Below are 19,994 nucleotides of genomic sequence, written 5' to 3' on the forward strand. Positions count from 1 at the left end.
ACTGCAAGTTCTTGAGCTGAGGAATGAAATCCTGAATTAATACAAGCTTAGCCTGACAGTGAAACAAAGGTGAATCATAATTGGGAGAGACTGGAAACACGGAGGCTGTTGAAATAATCCATGCAGGCATATAGTAAGGGTAAGATTCAGCAGAATTGTTGAATAGGAAAAAGAAAAGGTAAATTTAAAAATCTGGTTAGAAGGCATGAAAACAAGCAGAAAAGAACACGACATTTTTAACCAGTACAGCTTCAGATTGGCAAACCAGTTGATGGGATTGGGCACAGATGGGAAAGAAAGAGGAGTCCACAGAGTAAAGGGGGTCAGGTGGGAGGTGGGGGAGAGAAATGAAAACAAAAGAAAGCTGAGAGCAGGAAGTTATTTTTTAAAAAGCAAATTACAGGACCTAAACTCCCTTATATCTACACTGATAACTTTATTAGTGATGATTAATGTTCAGAAATGATGGTGACTCCCAAGTCATCACCACATTCTCAATCATCAAAATCATCAAAGAAAACAAATCTAACACAATGTACGCCAGGAAAATACAATAGAACACCGTGGTAACACATTTTATAAAGACTTTTCACCAAGTGTTTGAAACAAAAAACTGAAGAGTTACCTTAGAGTTACTCAGAAAATGCAACTAACCAGAACATGCCCTTCCAAAGCATACGGGAGAGTCAGAGAACAAACACTCAAATGGGAAGAGACTGTGAGGCCTTGATTTCAATTTGCAAGTATTCAGACCTTCCTAATTCATGAATAGTTAACATCTAATTGTCAGATAGTTCTTCCTTAAGCCATACTGATGTCTCTTTTAATTCCTATCCATTAGTAAAAATTATCCTCTAAAACAGCTCAAAAGAAGACCATCTTCCATGATAGGTGAATTATTACTTAGAGCCAGAAATGGAAATTGTTACCCAGGAGACAGGCAGGAGAAAAACTCTTTAGGATGAGGGAAGTCTGCTATGTCTTGATTGTGGAGATACAATCATACAACCAATTTAATCTAGTTTATTTGTATGAAATTACCAAAGTTCAATTAAACTGTCCAGTTAAAATTTCAAAACCAAGACCATCTCAGATGGTAGGTAAGAGCCCTTCAAATATTTGAAAATAAATATCTTTCTTAATTAATCCTACTTATATATTTGGAGATTTAAGATGGAAATACCTGATCCAGAATGGGGTAGTAAATTTGCTCAGCATAGACTAGCTAGGAGGATTTTGTTTTCTCTTTAAAGAAAGTAATTACTCAAAAACTTAAATATAATAAATAGGAAACAAACTAGAAAATAAGTAGTTGATTTAATACTTAGATAACATCTCTTAGGTTACAATCATTCATTTAAGAAGATTATCTTCAATAGATTGACTCTGATTAGTTCCAAAGGTCTGGAAATTTTCTATGTAGTAACTTAATATTAGCTCAGACAATACAATGGTAAAGTTAAGTCAAAATGTTGAAGAGAAACTCTTCAAGAAAGTAAGTGGAAGCCAAAAGAAGAAATAGATTGGGCATTTTCATAGCCATATTGAGAAGGTGCCCCTTTGGTTAATACATTGACTTGTATTCAGTAGATGTTTCTGTCTTTTACATTTGACTTTCTATTAGTAATATTAGTAGTTTTGTATAAAGTTGATTAAATGGACCACTAAGGTGGATAGGGTTGGGGAAAAGGCATTTCAACAGGTACACAGAAAAGCAGACAATTAAGAACATACTTCTTAGTTGCTCTGATAATTACAACAGCAAAATCATGTTGTCCTTTTCAATGAAGCGTAATTTGTAAGCATACTTAACTGCATGTTTCCCACCAGTCACTATCATATACATTATCAGGTGGGATTATTACAGTCTAAAAAATAAAGAAGAAAACAAAAATCACAGAAGTATTTCTATATGATTATATCCTTCAGGTCCAAAAGCCAGCATCCTCTGACTACATTCTTAAGACAACAGTGTTTTCATTATAAAGGAAGCTGACTCACTTCTGAAACTTTTATATAGTTTTGGGCCTCCTGTGGCGTATTCCATAAAAAGAAAATATCTAAGTAGTTAAATGACTAATAGGTTTATATTTGTAGACCTTTTAACTAAGCACGATTTTTAATCCTGTAGTTGAGGAAAAAATTTGAGTATAAATCTTTAAAAGTGAAAGGATATAGTACAGGTAAGAGACCTCATGTAAATTATACCATGGCATTCTTGGGAAACCCCATATGTAAAATATATTCATATATATATATATATATATATATATATATATATATATATATATGTGTGTGTGTGTGTTATTTATATGCAGTGAAATTCATTAATTTGAAATGAAGTTTAGTAATCTCATACAATTAAATTGAACCTCCACAATTGAGATACAGAAGAATTTCCTCATCCTAAAATGTTTTCTCATGGCCTCTTTGTACTATCATTTCCCAATTCTGGCTGTAGTCCGTACTTGAACTACTTTCTGTCATCATACTTTTGCTTTCTCTAAAATTCATATTATTGGAATCATATAGTACCTACTCTTTTGTTTTTAAAATCTTTCACTTAGCACATTTTTTTTGCTTTTCATTGTAACATTCTTTATTTTTAATATGAAGTTTATTGTCAAATTGCTGTCCATACAACACCCAGCGCTCATCCCAACAGGTGCCCTCCTCAATGCCCATCACCCACTTTCCTCCCTCCCACCCCCCATCAACCCTCAGTTTATTCTCAGTTTTTAAGAGTCTCTTATGGTTTGCCTCCTCCCTCTCTGTAACTTTTTTTCCCCCTTCCCTTCCCCCATGGTCTTCTGTTAAGTTTCTCAGGATCCACATAAGAGTGAAAACATATGGTATCTGTCTTTCTCTGTATGACTTATTTCACTTAGCATCACACTCTCCAGTTCCATCCACATTGCTACAAAAGGCCAGATTTCATTCTTTCTCATTGCCACGTAGTATTCCATCGTATATATAAACCACAACTTCTTTATCCATTCATCAGTTGATGGACATTTAGGCTCTTTCCATAATTTGGCTATTGTTGAGAGTGCTGCTATAAACATTGGGGTACAAATGCCCCTATGCATCAGCACTCCTGTATCCCTTGGATAAATTCCTAGCAGTGCTATTGGTGGATCATAGGATAGATCTATTTTTAATTTTTTGAGGAACCTCCACACTGTTTTCCAGAGTGGCTGCACCAGTTTGTATTTCCACCAACAAGCACATTTTTGAGATCTGTTCATGTTTGAGTTATTAATTTTTTTTTCCTTTTTATCGCTGAGTAGTATTTTCATCATAGGGGATATACCACACTTTGATTATCCATCCAACAGTTGATAGATTTTAGGGTTAGGGCTGCTTCTCTTTTGGCTGTTATGAATAATGTGGCTATGTACATTTGCAGTGACATCTTTTTTGGACATTTGTTTTTACATCGCTGGACTAAAATACCAAGAAGTAGAATAGCTGAGTTCTACAATAAATATATATGTTTAACTTTATGAAGTACTTTCAGACTGTTTTCCAAAATGGCGATATTGTTTTTCATTCATACCAGCAATGTATGGAAGTTCCACTTATTCCCATCATCATCAACACGTACTATTGTCAGTCCTTTTAATTCTAGTCATTCTAGTAAGTATGTATTAGTATCTCATTGTGGTTATAATTTACACTTTCCTGATAACTAGTGATACTGCATACTTTTACCACTGTTTATTGGCCACTTGTCTATCATCTTTTGTGATGTGTCTGTTTAAATCTTTCCCCCATTCTAAAAATGTAGTTGTTTTTTTTTTCTTATTGAGTTGTAAGAATTCCTTATATATTCCAGATTCTAGCTTTTTGCCAGAAGTGTTCTGTGAAAATTTCCTTCCAGCCTTGATGTGTTTTTTTTTGTTTTCTTAACTATGTCTTTTGAAGGACATAGTTTTTAATCTTGATGAGATTTTTTTTTTTAATTTTTTTTTTAACATTTATTTATTTTTGAGACAGAGAGAGACAGAGCATGAACGGGGAAGGGGCAGAGAGAGAGGGAGACTCAGAATCGGAAGCAGGCTCCAGGCTCTGAGCCATCAGCCCAGAGCCTGACGCGGGGCTCGAACTCACAGACCGTGAGATCGTGACCTGAGCCGAAGTCGGACGCTCAACCGACTGAGCCACCCAGGCGCCCCAATCTTGATGAGATTTTAATCAAAGTTTTTTAATCGAAAGTTTTTAATCTTGATGAGAATCCATTTTATTTCTTCTTTTATTGTTTGTACTTCTTATATGTTATTTAAGAAAGTCTGCCTAAGCTAGTATAGCAAAGATTTTCTCTCTTTTTTCTTGTCTTCAGAGGTTTAATAGTTTAGGTTCTCGTATTTAAGCCTAAGATTCACTTTGAGTTCATCATTATGAAAGTTAAGCATCAGGCTAATATTTCTCCGCATACAGATATCCAGTTGAAAGGATTATTTTTTCTCCATTGAATTACCTTGCTACTTTTCTCAAAAATGAATTGATCATGTAAGTGTAGATTAACTTCTGGACTCTGTTATCCATTTCCATATATGCCTGTATTATTCATATGCCAGTTTTACATAGTCTTGATCTGTAGCTTTATACTAAGTATTCAAATCAGGTGACAACATTCCTTCAACTTTTCAACTTTGTCTTGCTTTTTCACTTTTTGTTTAAAAAAACTTTTTTGGGGGTGGGAGGGCTCCTGGGTGACTCAGCCGGTTGGGTATCCGACTTTGGCTCAGGTCATGATCTCCTGATCTTTGAGTTCAAGCCCCGTGTCGGGCTCTGTGCTAACAGCTCAGAGCCTGGAGCCTGCTTCGGATTGTGTCTCCCCCCCACTCTCTGCCCCTCCCCTGCTCATGCTCTGTCTCTCGCTCTCAAAAATAAACATTAAAAATTTAAAAAATAATAAATAAAATTTTTTTAAAGTTTATTTATTTTGAGAAAGACAGAGACATTGCAAGCAGGGGAGGTACAGAGAGAAAGGGAGAGAGAATCCCAAGCAGGCCCCCTACCTTCAGAACGGAGCCCACCAATGAAGCTCAAATCCATTACCTGTGAGATCATGACCTGAGCCAAAACCAAGAGTCAGCCACTTAACCGACTGAGCCATGCAGGCACAGGTACCTTTTAAGGTAAATTTTAAATGATGTCAGTTTCTTCAAAGAATGTTGTTTGGATTTTGATTGGGGTTGCATAGAATTTAGATACCAGAGTATATAGAGAATTAGTGAATTTAATGTTTAGGTCTTGAACATCTTTTAAAAAAAAATTATTCCTGAGTGTTTTTATGCTATTTTAAGTGGAGATTTTAAATTTTTTTTCATGGTTGGGGCACCTAGGTGGTTCAGTTGGTTGAGGGTCTGACTTGATTTTGGCTCAGGTCATGACCCAAAGGTCATGGGATCATGCTCCATGCTGAGCTTGGAGCCTGCTTAAGGTTCTCTTTTTCTCTCTCTCTGCCCCTCTCCCCTGTTAATGCTCACTCTTTCTAAAAAATAAAAAATAAATAAAATCTAAAAATTTTCATGGTCAATTGTTTGTTACTAGTATATAGAAATACTGGTTTTTATCTTGACCTTGTATCCTGCAATCTTCCTAAACTTATTCGTTAAATTTAATATTTTGTATTATTTTGTAAATTTGTACTATTTTGTAAATTCCTTAAAGTTTTATACCTATACCATCATGTCATCTGCAAATAAGGATAGCTTTATTTCTCCCTTTCCTATTTGCATGCCATTTATTTCCTTTGTCTAATTGCACTGGATAGGACCTTCAGTAAACATTAACTAAAAGACATCCTTGCCTCGTTCTTGACCTTAAGTATTTTGTTAGCTGTAGGTTTTTCATAGGGGCCCTTAATCAAGTTGAATAACTTTGCTTTTATTACAAGTTTCTGAGAGTTTTTATCATGAAATGATTTCATCCAAGGTTTTTTTACATCTGTTGCAATGACTCCATGGTTTTTCTCCTCTACTCTTAATGATATTGTGAACTGCACTGATTGATTTTCAAGCACATGTAAGTAATTTCCCCTGAACTGGAAAGTGAAGGATAGAACATAAGGACATAACACAATAATTACATTAATAATGGAAAATGCAAACATGTGTCCTAATATTACTTATTTAATACACTTTTTTTTTTAAATCATCACAAAAAGATCAAATGCTACCTATCTGGCTTAGTATCAGTTGGGATAGGACCTACTCAAAGAGGAAAAAGTAATGTTTTCCTTATCTAATTTAAAATTTTTGCAGGCTTATTGAAAGTACTCATTTCCATTTGTTTTGACAGTACGTTAAATAGTTGACAACTCAATACTGCATGTCATTTTGTTTTTATTTCAAGTCATTTGCCTAAAATTACCTTTTTTTTTTTTATTTAGAAAAAGAGCTTGTCTTCAGGTAACTTGTTTGTACCTGATTATGTAGGAAAACTGAATGCCCAGCTAAAAGTTTTACTAGTGGTTCCATCTTCTTTATAATAAAAACAAAAACATTTCTATGATTAAATGTAACTAGTATTGGGCTACCGCCTGATGCTTTTGATTCTATAAAGTTTAATTTCATTCTAGGGAGAAAACATTTTGGTGATTAGGGGCAGGACTAAGCACCCATCCCCACAAAAAACTGCACATAAAATGAAACAATTCATCATGCAAAAAAATAGCCTCCAAAATATACAGTTTCCTGAAAGGTAAATTATAAAAGTATGCATTTACCCAATCATTTTAAATACCATAATTATACAAGCTGCTCATCAAAAGACTTTTAAGACTCATTAAAATCATAAAACAATTCTAATTAAATCCATATTTAAGTTCCTATAACCTACATGGTACTTTAAATCAAACAAGAAAAGTTATATAAAAGATCCAATTAATTGTAAGTTTTTGTAAGAATTAAAGCCTAATTACTCTATGATTAAGTTTCTCCAAAATGTGATCATCAATGGCTCTATTCAGAAGAATTAGCCTTCTGTACCCCAGATGCCAGCCAATGCTGCAGCCCATCTTTGACACCAGCAAACTTACTCGTCTGAAATCAGCACGACTGGGGAAACTTTACCTCCACCCCCAAGGGGGATCCAAGTGGCAAGACCAAACAGAGCCACGTATTTTATACAGATAAATGTCTCCCTATCTGCAGAGGTCCTTATCTGATTAAATGGATTTGTATTCATTAGCAAATTAAAAAAAAAAATCCATCCTCAGAGCAAGTTTTGGAAACAATGGTCATTTCAGAGATTCCCAAGTTGGTGGTTAAAGATGCATGAGAAAACAGTAAGATTTGCAGCTTAAGGAGAAAGAGAACTAGGCCTTTAAAGGGGACAGCACTAAAACATTTCCTTCTAACCATGCAACTCTTCTTTCTTACTTAGCTACTTGAAATGTTTTTCATTTTTATTAGCCCAATTTCCCACGGGAAAGAAAATAAAAAAGCTCTGTGACATCGCCGCCTCTTGTGTGTTCTCTGAAACTAATTAACCCTATGAAGTTATTAGGGCAGCATCATTTTTTTCTATGACATCACACAAGGTGAAGGTCACTTCTATAATATTCTTGCCTTCATTCATGTGGTGCTTACCCCACAAAATATAATTTATTGTAATTTCCCCAGTGCCCTCATAGCCAAGTGATTAGTTATTATGGTACATAAAAAGTTCAGACGTACAACATATGACTTATAGCCTCTATTTCTGATAATCTAATTTTCTTTTATGGTAAAAAGAAATTTACTATTTATGTTTTATAGATTGTTATTTTGAGAAAACGACTATTTAAAGTTATCTTCATATGGACACTTGCTGATTGCACAGCATCTGCAAGCTGAAACATCCAAATGGTTGAGATATAAAGGCAGTTCTTTATCCAGTTGACAAGAACTTTTTCTGAACTACCCTTGTCTGTGCAAGTGGCAGAATGGTTAAATTAGGCTGGAGCTACCTTCCATCTACTCCCCAGACATCAGAGCAAGAAATGGTGGTTCTAGGCAGATACAGCTGAGTTCAAGTTCCTTCTGCAGCGAGATTTCCTTCCCGTCAGGTACACTGTCCCTGACCTGAAAAACCCCTGCCTCTACCATAAAAACATTTCCAGACTTTATAGATGTGGAATTGGTTTTCCTGCATGTTTCTGCTTTTAGAGAAGGGATCTTTTAGAGCCATGACCCTTAAATTCCTGTAACAAAGTTCCTTTCTCCTTCTCTGCTTATGACTATGTTGTCTTCATTTTAATCGTGCTTACACTTTATTAAATGAATGCCAACTGCAGGTGGTTATATTAAAAATGTTTTCTATTCTAAGAGAGAGCACCCCATCCTAGTTGATTTGAAAGATTCTTCTGAAGGGTAAGGTCAGCACACAGTCATTACAAAGAGGAAATCTGAACAGGCTTAGGTTGGTGAAAGAATAGGTGGTCGATTTATCCTGCTCCTGGTAAAGAGATAAAGACATGAAAGAAGCTGCATCTACCAGAGTAGACTGCCAAGACCCAAAGGAAGCCTGTCTGCCTGTCTGCCTATATTGGGTGTAAAAGGGGACCATACTCATGATGCCTAGTGGTCAGAATGCTGCATTGGTAAGCCACAGAGCTAATAGTAATCGCTGTTAACTCTTCAGTACTTACTAAGCACTTTATATATATTGACTCATTCAGTCCTCACCGTGATGAAGTAGTTAATATTATATTCACATTTTATAACTAAAGAAACTGAGGCCCTGAGAGGTTAAGTAATTTGTCCACACTTACATAATTGTAAATAACAGAGCAGGAATAGGAACCCAATCAGTCTGGCTTTAGTATTTATGCTTTTAAGCATGCATACTGCTCTTTCAATTCTTTCTATTCTGTATTTAATTGAATAGCAAATACTTAATTGCACTTTAAGTATGTCAGGTACTCATCTAAGAATTTTATAGACATTAAATCTACTTAGTTTTCACAGCCCTATGAAATATGTACTACTGAAATATGTACTATGTATTATTCCCGTTTTTCAGAGTAGAAAACTAAGGCACAGAGAGATTGATTAATTTGCAAAGGTTATGAAACTACTAAATGGGAGAGGCTGGGTTTGAACCAAGACGGTCTAGTTCTGTTAATTTTCTTCTGTTGTTTCCTAGTACTTTGTAAAGTCTTTTCTTAAAGATTTAGCCTGTCCCAGTTGTTCTAAGGGTGAATAAAATTAGTTGTTCTGGACAAAACACAAAAAGAGGTGTTATGTGAGTCTAGGCATCAGGATGTGGAGGCAGGAGATGAGGAGCAGAAAGAAAATCATCTGTACAAGTGAGCCCAAGGAAAAGGCAGAACCAACAGAAGCAGAACAGATGGTCAGCGTTCTTCCTCAAACAATGGTTCTCCTTCCAGGGCTCACTTTGGGTATACTGGTTTCATTCTTCTTCTTTTTTTTTTTTTTTTTTTTTTAAAGTTTACTTATTTTTGAGAGAGAAAGAGAGTCTATGTGTGCACATGCTTGCAGGTTAGGAAGGGGCAGAGAGAGGCAGGGCACAGAGGGTCCAAAGCAGACTCCACACTGACAGCAGAAACCCAGATGCGGGGCTCGAACTCAAACCATGAGATCATTACCTGAGCCGAAGTCAGATTCTTAACCAACTGAACCATCCAGATGCCTCCGGTTTCATTCTTCTAAGGGAGGAGCAGCTACTCATAGACCACCTCCTTTCTTTGCCCTCCTCAGGCTTCTGGCTACCCCCTCTTGCTTAAAGGCCATTCTTTCATTGGCCTCCACACCACTATCCTAGCTTTTCTCCTAATACTCTGACCATCCCTGTTGTGGATTGATTTTTGATTGGGCTTCTTCTGCTTTCTACTCTGTAACTAGATAGTATCCTCCACACACTCAGTGTTTGGTCTGTGCTCTCTCCTCTCTCACTGACAGCTCATTGGATTTAACTATCACTGTGAGGCTGATGACCTCCAAATCTTTCAAAACGCCCTTTCAAACGCCCTTTCAAAACGCCAACCCCCCCCCCCCCATCTCTAGCTATGCAAGACGTATTCTCACTCAGACATCTTGTTACCTCAAGTCTTGGAAATCCAAAATGAAACCAATTTTCTGTCTCCAAACATCTCCCCTGCCATCTGCTCCTGTCACTGTCAGGCCACAGCAGTGGAACTGATTGGCCTCACCTCCTAACTTGCTGTTACTCATTCATGCCTCTGTTTCTGCTCAGGTTCTTTCCCCTAGCAAGGTTCCATCTTCTTACTCCCTGCTATAGACTGCATGTTTGTCTTCTCCCAGAATTCATACATTGAAACCTCATCCCTGATGTGATGGTATTTGGAGGTGGGACCTTTGGGAGGTGAACAGGTCATAAAGATGGAGCCCTCATGAATGGGATTAGTGCCCTTATAAAAGAGGCCCCAGAGAACTCCCTTGTCCTTTCCACTATGTAAGGACACAGTAAGAAGACAGCTGTCTGTGAACCAGAAAGTGGATTCTCAGCAGACACCAAATTGCAGATGCCATGATCTTATACTTCTCAGCCCTAAAAACATTGAGAAATGAATGTTTGTTGTTTATTAGCCACCCAGTTTTTGGTATTTGGTTATACCACCCCCAAACAGACTAAGTAAGACACTCTTTTAATCCTCTCCATATTTATAGACGCTTGTTAACTTTCTACAAAATCTTTTCTGATTACTTCAGCTTTCAGTGACTCTAAACTCCTTCACATTTAATGTCCGTATTGCAAAATGCAACATCTAATTAATTCTGTCTTGCATTTTTTTCCATGTATCCATCTGGGTCCTAAACTAATCTTAGCTGAGCATATATACTATACATCAGGACTGTGGTACTCTCTGCTGCATTAAAAGAATTATTCAGCACCATCAAGTGGGATTTATTCTTGGGCTGCAGGTGTGGTTCAGTATCCACAAATCAATCGACATGATTCACCACATTAATAAAAGGATAAGAACCATATGATCTTGTAGCAAAAAAAAAAAAAAATTCTAGCATTTGACAAAATACAGCATCCATTCTTGATAAAACCCTCTATAAAATGGGAATAGAGGGAACATACCTCAACCTCATAAAAGCCATATACGAAAACCCCATGGCTAATATCATCCTCAATGGGCAGGAGCAAGACAAGGATGTCCACTCTCACCATTACTATTTAACATAGTACTGGAAGTCCTAGCTTCAGAAATCAGACAACAAAAGGCAATAAAAGGCATCCAAATTGTCAAGAAAAAAGTAAAACTTTCACTATTTGCAGATGACATGATACTCTATATAGAAAACCTAAAAGACTCCACCAAAGAATTGTTAGAACTAATACATGAATTCAGCAAAGTCAAAGGATATAAAATCAATGTACAGAAATTTGTTGCATTTGTATGCACCAAATATGAAGCAGCAGAAAAATCAAGGAATTGATTCCATTCACAATTGCATCAAAACAATAAGATACCTAGGAGTAAACCTCCCCAAAGAGGTAAAAGATGTGTACTCTGAAAACTGTAGAACACTTGTGAAGGAAACTGAAGAGGACACAAAGAAATGGAAAAATATTCCATGCTTATGGATTGGAAGAACAAACATCGTTTAAATGTCTATACTACCCAAAGCCATCTACTCATTTAATGCAATCCCTATTAAAATACCACCAGCATTTTTCACAGAGATAGAACAAACAATCCTTAAATTTGTATAGAACTACAAAAGACCCTTAATAGCCAAAGAACCCTGAAAAATCAAAGCAAAGCTGGGGGCATCATGATTCCAGACTTCAGGCTTTATGACTAAGCTGTAGTCATAACAGTATGGTACTGGCACAAAAACAGACACTTAGACCCATAAAACAGAAACCCAGAAATGGACACACAACTATATGGTCAATTAATCTTTGACAGTGCAGGAAAGAATATCCAATGGAAAAAGTCTCTTCAACAAATGGTGTTGAGAAAAACAGACAGTGACATGCATAAGAATGAAACTGGACCACTTTCTTATGCCATACACTAAAAAGAATTCAAAATGGATGAAAGACCTAACCGTGAGACAAGAAACCATCAAAATCCTGGAGGAGAACACAGGCAGCAATCTCTGTGACCTTAGCCAGAACTTCTTAGTACACATTGTCACCAGAGGCAAGAGAAACAAAAGCAAAAATGAGCTATTGGGACTTCATCAAGAAAAAGCTTCTGTACAGTGAAAGAAACAACAAAACTAAAAGGCAGCGTACGGAATGGAGGAAGATATTTGCAAATGACATATCTGATAAAGGGTTGGTATCCAATATACATAAAGAACTTCTCAAACTCAACACCCAGAAAACATATAATCCAGTGAAGAAATGGGCAGAATACCTGAATAGACATTTCTCCAAAGAAGACATGAGATGGCTAACAGACACATGAAAAGATGCTAACCATCACTCATCATCACAGAAATGCAAATCAAAACCACGATGAGATACTACCTCATACCTGTCAGAATGGCTAAATTTAACAACACAAGAAACAGCAGGTGTTGGTGAGGATGTGGAGAAAGGGGAACACTTTTGTGTTGTTGGTAGGAATGCAAACTGGTGCATTCACTCTGGAAAACAGTATGGAGGCTCCTCAAAAAGTTAAAAATAGAGGAGCACCTGGGTGGCTTAGTTCAGCATCTGACTCTTGATTTTGTCTCAGGTCATAATCTCATGGTTCATGAGATCAAGTCCTGTGTTTGGCTCTGTGCTGACAGTAGCAGAGCCTGCTTGGGATTCTCTCGTTCCCTCTTTCTCTGTCCCTCCCCTGTTCTCTCTCTCAATATAAATAAACTTTATTTAAAGAAAAAAGTTAAAAATAGAACTGCCCTACGACCCAGCAATTACACTACTAGGTATTTACCCAAGGGATACAAAAATACAGATTCAAAGGGATACATGCATCGTGATGTTTATAGCAGCATTATCAACAATAGCCAAATTGTGGAAAGAGCCCAAATGTGTCCACCAACTGATGAATGGGTAAAGATGTGGTTATATATACATATAATGGAATACTACCCAGCCATCAAAAAGAATGAAATCTTGACATTTGCAACAATGTGGATGGAGCCAGAATGTATTATGCTAAGTGAAATATGTCGTTCAGAGAAAGACAAATACCATATGATTTCACTCATTTGTGGAATTTAAGAAACAAAACAGATGAACATATGGGGTGGGGGAGAAATAAAGAAAAAAGAGGGAAACAAACCATAAGATACTCTTAAAGATAGCGAACTGAGGGTTGATGGAGGGAGGGAGTGGGGGAATAGACTAAATGAGTAATGGGTATTCAGGTGGGCACTTGTTATGATGGGCACTGGCTGTCGTAAGTGATGAGTCACTGAATTCTGCTTCTGAAACCAATATTGCACTATATGTGAACTAACTAGAATTTAAATAAAACTTTGAAAAGAAAAACAAAAAGGACTGGGGGACTGTCTGAACATCATTCTACCAGATCTTCATTATAGCTCTGTGGGGTCTCATTCTCAAAATAAGAGATAAAAATGCTGAGGTTAAGAGAGAGAAAGTGCTTTACTCAAACTCATGGGGCAAAACAGCACAGGTAAACTTCATACTCATTTCTGTCTGAGGACAACTCAGATCTTTCCTCTTTGTGTTGACTGAGTCCAATTTCTTTAATTTTCTAAATCCCTGAGTTTGATTTCTTGTCCCTATGAAAGAATGTGGGTTATAATCTGGAGCATATGTGCAAGTATTATCTTCAGTCTTGTTCTAGACAACATAAGGCATAAATAAATACATACATGTAGCATCAATGATTTCCACTTAAAAATCCAGTAAGTTCTAATATACATTTTAAGTTGATTTCATATTAATGTAGAATAAAATATATAATGTTTTAAATGTTATTCAATTTGAAATATTTGAGAACCAATAAAAGCACATATATGCTGTAGTCATGTATAGTACAAATTTGTATAAAATTAATGTTTAAAAGTATGATTATTTATAGAACCTCAGACAAATTTAATTGCCAGTCATTGATTTATAGCTCTCTTTTTGAAGCTTTTTCTTCCTTAACAGGATGTGGCTGCATTCTACCTAGTGATTTTACTGATGGATAACTTAAAATAGTGGGAGGTGCTGTTGGAAATCTGTGCCCTGCAGCCTGATCACCAATGGCCAGCACCTGCATCTGTATAAGAGGGTTGGCTTCAGGCTGCTAGAATCTATTCTGCCAGCATGGAACAGTCCAAATAAAACAGAACCAGAGCTTGAACTCATGACCACTGACCTCTGACCTGAATGAAGTTACATATCTCATACTACATTTACCATATTAAACCAATCCACAAAGAAAAAAACTTCCTAGAACAGTATATTATCTCCTATTTCTATTCCTTGTCTTTCTGCTTCCTTCTATAGAAACTCCTCTTCTTGATCTGTCTTCCCCTGCTATGTTCCCCACTAATAGAGCACATTTCCATCACTCCTTGGATCTACTACTTCCCATGACCTTAAGTTGTCAACTTCTTTGAATTTTTAAAGATCATTCCTTTTATTAAACTATATTAGCATCTGCATAAAATGTATTTTACCAAAGCATGATCTGTAAAACCTAAAAAATGAAGACAGCAAGTGTTTGAGGCTATGAGGGTGACCCAGAGAATCCTTGGTCAATAGAAGGACAGGAGGCAGCAGTCATTGGGTAAGGTGCCTTTCTTTTAATAAAATGCACTAGGGACTCAGTGCCCATAGCCCTGTTCTCAGCATGGCCAGGAGGAAGCAAGCATTTACATAGCTACTCAACACTGAAAGGCTACTGTCAGTTGCATCTCTTGCAACTAAAATATGAATGTAAGGATTGTCAAAATGGGGAGAGCTGTAGGTGAGGAAGAAGAGAAACATCACAAGGGGAGCGTATGTAGATTAGATGTCTTGCCCTGCTGTGCTACATTTGCGGTACATGAACACAGGAAGGGGAGGGCACATCTCTGTATTGTTTGCATGTGCAGGGCTTAAAAAATGAATATTACTGTGCTTTTAAGGTAGATTATGCCAACAATATGGCTTAAGTAGTGATTTCTGCCAATGTCAGGGTCCTGGCTAGAGACAGGAGGAACAGGCTATTAACACCTGCAGTGCCAATGCTTTTTGTTTCTGGTTAGAGAGAAGCTCCTGCACCAGGAAACACACCAAAGCAGATACCAAGGACTGGGGAGAAGGGTGTGGTTTTCCAAATAGATGTGTAAATATGGCAAGAGTTGGTGCCTTTTTATTGAGAGTTGGTGCAATAGAACCCAGTGACTCAGTCAATCTGGGAAAGAGCCTCAATGCTGTCAGTTAAGTCATCATTTCACATCGAGCTTTGCTGCAATTTTCACTGCAGTTTTTGTTTGTGAACTCAATTAACTCGTATGGAACATTGCTCCAGCTGACTAGACGCAAACGGTCCTGGTTATCATATCGTAACTCCCACCTAACAGAAACTTGCTTTTTTTTTTTTTAATGTAAGTTCTATGCCAAGTCACATGCTCTTACCAACTGAGCCATCCAGGCACTCCAAAATGGTGACTCTTTACAAAAAATAAATAAATTAACTCAATGTGGGGCTCGAATTCCCAACCTCAAGATCAAGAGTTGCATGCTCTACAAACCGAGCCAGCCAGGAACTGTTGCTTTTGAATGTTCTGTCTCAGAGCCTGTTGTTCTGAGACAGTGGTCTTCAATTCAGAGCATCATGGGTGGCATTTGAGTATCATTCCTAAGATATTGGTACCACAGTTCTGTTTTCTTACAACTATCCCTGTCTGTCCTCACCTGAACAAAGGCCCTAGTTTTAATGATGGCGTCCACATGTACACACAGACATAAAGGGTTCATTATTTCTAATCGAAGAACAGAAACTTAGAGAAATAAAGCATTACCTGCCATTTTCGTGATCAACACTTGCAATAGAGAGCATAAATGCTTCACTTTACAGAAATAGCTAGACCTTTGTGAACCCTCCCAGTGATTAATTAGGAAGCCTGTCTTACAGATTTTTCTCTCAGGTGTAGTAACCTTGTAGCCCTTACCATTAAGAACTAATAAATAAATGCTTGGTTAAGCATAAACAGGGTGATAGGCAGTGAAAGAATGATGATCTTGGTTTTTATGCAATATGCTCACTCTGTCATTTTACCTTGGAGGACAAAATAATATACAGAACCAAAAGTTACAAAAGCAACTACAGTGAGCAATTTGTTAGTATCCACTTAAAAATGTTAATAGCCCTCACTATGAAAGATCTTTGTGGCTAATCATGTAATATGATTAATTCTAAAAAAGTCATGATTTTAAGAAAGTGTTTCAAATTTTGCAATTAAACTGAAGACATGTACTAGGTAAAGACATCTAGAGGGTGATCAGATGTTTAAATTTACTGTAATAATAGGAAGTAAACTAGATCACAAAGCAAGTACTCAAAATCACATGGAAGCCTGCCCATTTAGCAAATATTTGAGTAGCTGACTTGCACAAATGTTGTAAGTGACCTATCATATTAAACACAACTCCTCATCTCCTTCCCATATATTTTATGCCAGTAAACCCAGATAACTGCCAAAGGCTCCCATCATCCTTTTTAAATAAACTTTAGAAAGTAGTATGTCAAGCTGGGAGCTTTGACAATCATGAAATGTTATCTTAATCTTCAAAATTTTAACTTCTTTCATGAACATGACAATAAAAAGTAGTTAACGTCATTACAGCTTTGCAGTCAGAATCCCACAAACATGACAGTGTACTTAGAAAAAAAATTCAAAGTAGCTGATGACAAAATATTTGGATAACTATCTGAATCTATAAATAACTAATTCATCCTAAAAGGATCTTTAGAGCAGCAACAAATTATTTTATAAAATCTAGGACACAATATGTGAGTCAGATCATTCACTTTTGTTCCTGGTGCAATGTGGGTTATGAAAATCTGATAAATTTGTACTTCTTTGAAAATTGCCAGCTCAGTCAAGAATTTCCCTTAAACCAAAATAGTGACTTGAGACATACACAAAAATATATTCTTTAGGTAGAATAAAGAGTTCAGATCTACATTTTGCTCTCTCAAGCCCACAAAAAGTATCTCCCAAAGATGCTGCCTTATATCTTGAATAATTCCTAAATAAAAAATTGCCGATTTACTTGGATAAGAGAGCCCTGGATTAGGTGTGAACAGGGAGTAAGAGAGCTACCTAAAAATATCACAGATCTTTGCAAATCCTCTTTCTGTTACATAGAATGTTAGCATGGCCCTTGCATTCAAACAAATGCAAAAAACTAAAGACCATTAAGTAAACTGTAAGCTCTTTTTGCAAAAAATAACTTTAGCTTTCTTTGTAATTCTTCCAAAGATTAACATGGTGCCACTGTGAGCTTCCTACATACACTGATCAAATGGGTTTTACCTTCCCCCACCCAGGAAAAAATGAAAAGGAAGAATATCCAAAAGACAACATCAGAAAGATGCTCCGGTTTTCTGGGTATTTAATTAATATCCACTTTTCTGGATATTTTAAACTGTTCATTAATAAAACTATTTATATGCTTTCATCTATAGAGAGCAGTTAATAGTGACTAAAATCTCACTACCCAGAAATAACTTCAATATTTGGTGAATGTCTTTCTAAGCATCTATGTTCATACAAAAACATAGAAAAAATTTTAAATAGGATAATTCTATAAATGATGGCTTTAATAACAAATAACAAAGAAAAAAGTGAAGTGAAAGGGAAAAATGGACTTCTGGGAACTGTTTCCTCACTGAATTGTTAGAATTCCTTAAAAAATCCTTTAAATTTATTTAAGAAAAAAAAATACTATGAAAGAACTAGAAATGGCTGAAGTCCGTGCTTAAAAAGCATCTCTTGAAAGCAGAAGGAAAAGGATATGCTGACACATCAGTGGTCCTGCCTACCACTTCCCTTTTTCTCCACTCTTCAGTAGTTTATGTATGTGTGTGGGCACACTTATGTATGTGTTTACACTTTCAGGATTTATAACATTCAACCACATATCTAGATTTCCATAACTGTTTAATCTTAGCTATTTTTATCAAGTGTTTTATTTGGATTCATCTTTTGCTAATAATAATTAGCATGGGTGCTCCAGTCCCTAAATTCTTACCTGCTTTAGAATGTTGTCTTTATATATGAAAGATAACTTGCCTATGAATGAAATTCTTAGATCAATTTTTTTTTTTTTGCCCCTGGAAACTAATAGGCACAGCCCCACTGTTCTCTGTCATTAAGTGTTGCTTTGAAGAAGTTTAAGACACACCTGGTTTTCTCCTTTATCAGACTTAATTTCTCAGGCATCTCTAAGATGCCCAAGTAATTTTATCCTTAAATACCAAAAATTACATTAGCATATGTTTTGGTATTGATTATTTTGTATTAAGTTTTCTCACATATAAAGGGCCTTCGTCCGCCTGGGTGGCGCAGTCGGTTAAGCGTCCGACTTCAGCCAGGTCACGATCTCGCGGTCCGTGAGTTCGAGCCCCGCATCGGGCTCTGGGCTGATGGCTCAGAGCCTGGAGCCTGTTTCTGATTCTGTGTCTCCCTCTCTCTCTGCCCCTTGCCCATTCATGCTCTGTCTCTCTCTGTCCCAAAAATAAATAAACGTTGAAAAAAAAATTTTTTTAAAGGGCCTTTGGCAACATACAGATCAAATCTTTCTTTAGGAATGTTTTCTTATATATTACATCATTCTTCATTCCATTTGTTCTGCTATTCAGAAATTTTTTGGTTGTTGAACCTCCTTTGTCTGCTATATCTATCATTTCCTTTATAATAAATTTTATAGTTTTATCCTAATTTGGTTTGTGAGATTTATCTTCCACAATTTAATTTCTCAATTCTGATCCCCATGACTTTATTTTCAGGAGTATTCAGTTGAACAACACAGAGGTTAGAGGCACAAATCCCCCGCAAAGAGCTGAAAATTCATATGTAACTTTTGACTCCCCGAAAACTTCATGGAAACCTTACCAATTATATGAACAGTCAATGAATGTGCATTTTGCGTATTATATGTAACATATACTGTATTATTACAATAAAGGAAGCTAGAGAAAATGTTATTAAGAAATTTCTAAGGAAAAGAAAATACATTTATAGTATTATAAAAAATGGTTTGCACAGTTCAAATCCATGTTATTGAAGGGTCAACTATATATTCTAATTTTTATTGCCTTTAAGGGGGCTTCCAAGTCTATAATGATTTCTACTTTTTCCATTTTTCCCGAGTTATCCAGCTCAGTTTTCATTTTATGTCATTGTACCACTTTTTTGAATTGTCCTTTGATTGTTTTCAAGAGGTCATGTTGTCTGTAATTTCTTTGAGACTCTGGAGAATTATTTTTTTGAACACTTCCTGTGTTTCTCTGTGCCATCCTTCGTCCAATGCATACTCTTCATTTGTCTTTCATTTTCCCTTTTTCCCCGAGTTTTATGTATAGGTCATAGTTGGGTTTTTCATGCTGATAAGGTAAACTTTCTTAAGGACAGGCTATTTCTTTTTGTTGTTTATTTGTGCTCTGGCTTCTTCAAGCCTCTCTGAAATTAATATATAATCTGATTATCATCAAGAGTTCTTCTAATACTTGCATCATGAATATCTTGAGGTCAGTGTTAACAACCTTTAATCCAATGCTTCAGTGTTTCTCACACATCAAAGGTTTCCCAAAAACTCCTACCATGGGCTGGCTGATTCTCATCTCTCTTCTTTTCTCAATGCTTATCTATCACACTCCTTCAGGCTCCTCTGAAAGTCTAATCACTGTTCATCAAACATTTGTGGGCTAACCTTTCACTCCACTTCTGTCTCCAAGTGACATGTGATGTTTGTGAAAACAGTTTTAGGGCATTAACACCTCTGGAATGGAGGACTAAGCAAAGGATCAAATTGACTCTATTTTATTAAAAACCACGTTGCTGTTCTTTTTTGGTTAGAGAAGTGGAGAGCGTATT

General features: G+C 36.4%; 1 protein-coding gene and 1 long non-coding RNA gene across 11 annotated transcripts in view; one reads left to right on the forward strand and one right to left on the reverse strand.

Annotated features, from left to right (window-relative positions):
* The window catches only part of KIAA0825 (KIAA0825 ortholog), a 382,909-nt gene that overhangs the window by 33,692 nt on the left and 329,223 nt on the right, over positions 1-19,994 (reverse strand). The gene's annotated exons all lie outside the window — the stretch shown is intronic.
* The window catches only part of LOC106968911 (uncharacterized), a 56,008-nt gene that overhangs the window by 2,076 nt on the left and 33,938 nt on the right, over positions 1-19,994 (forward strand). The gene's annotated exons all lie outside the window — the stretch shown is intronic.

Source organism: Acinonyx jubatus, chromosome A1 (genome assembly GCF_027475565.1).
Source record: "Acinonyx jubatus isolate Ajub_Pintada_27869175 chromosome A1, VMU_Ajub_asm_v1.0, whole genome shotgun sequence".
Lineage (NCBI taxonomy): Eukaryota > Metazoa > Chordata > Mammalia > Carnivora > Felidae > Acinonyx > Acinonyx jubatus.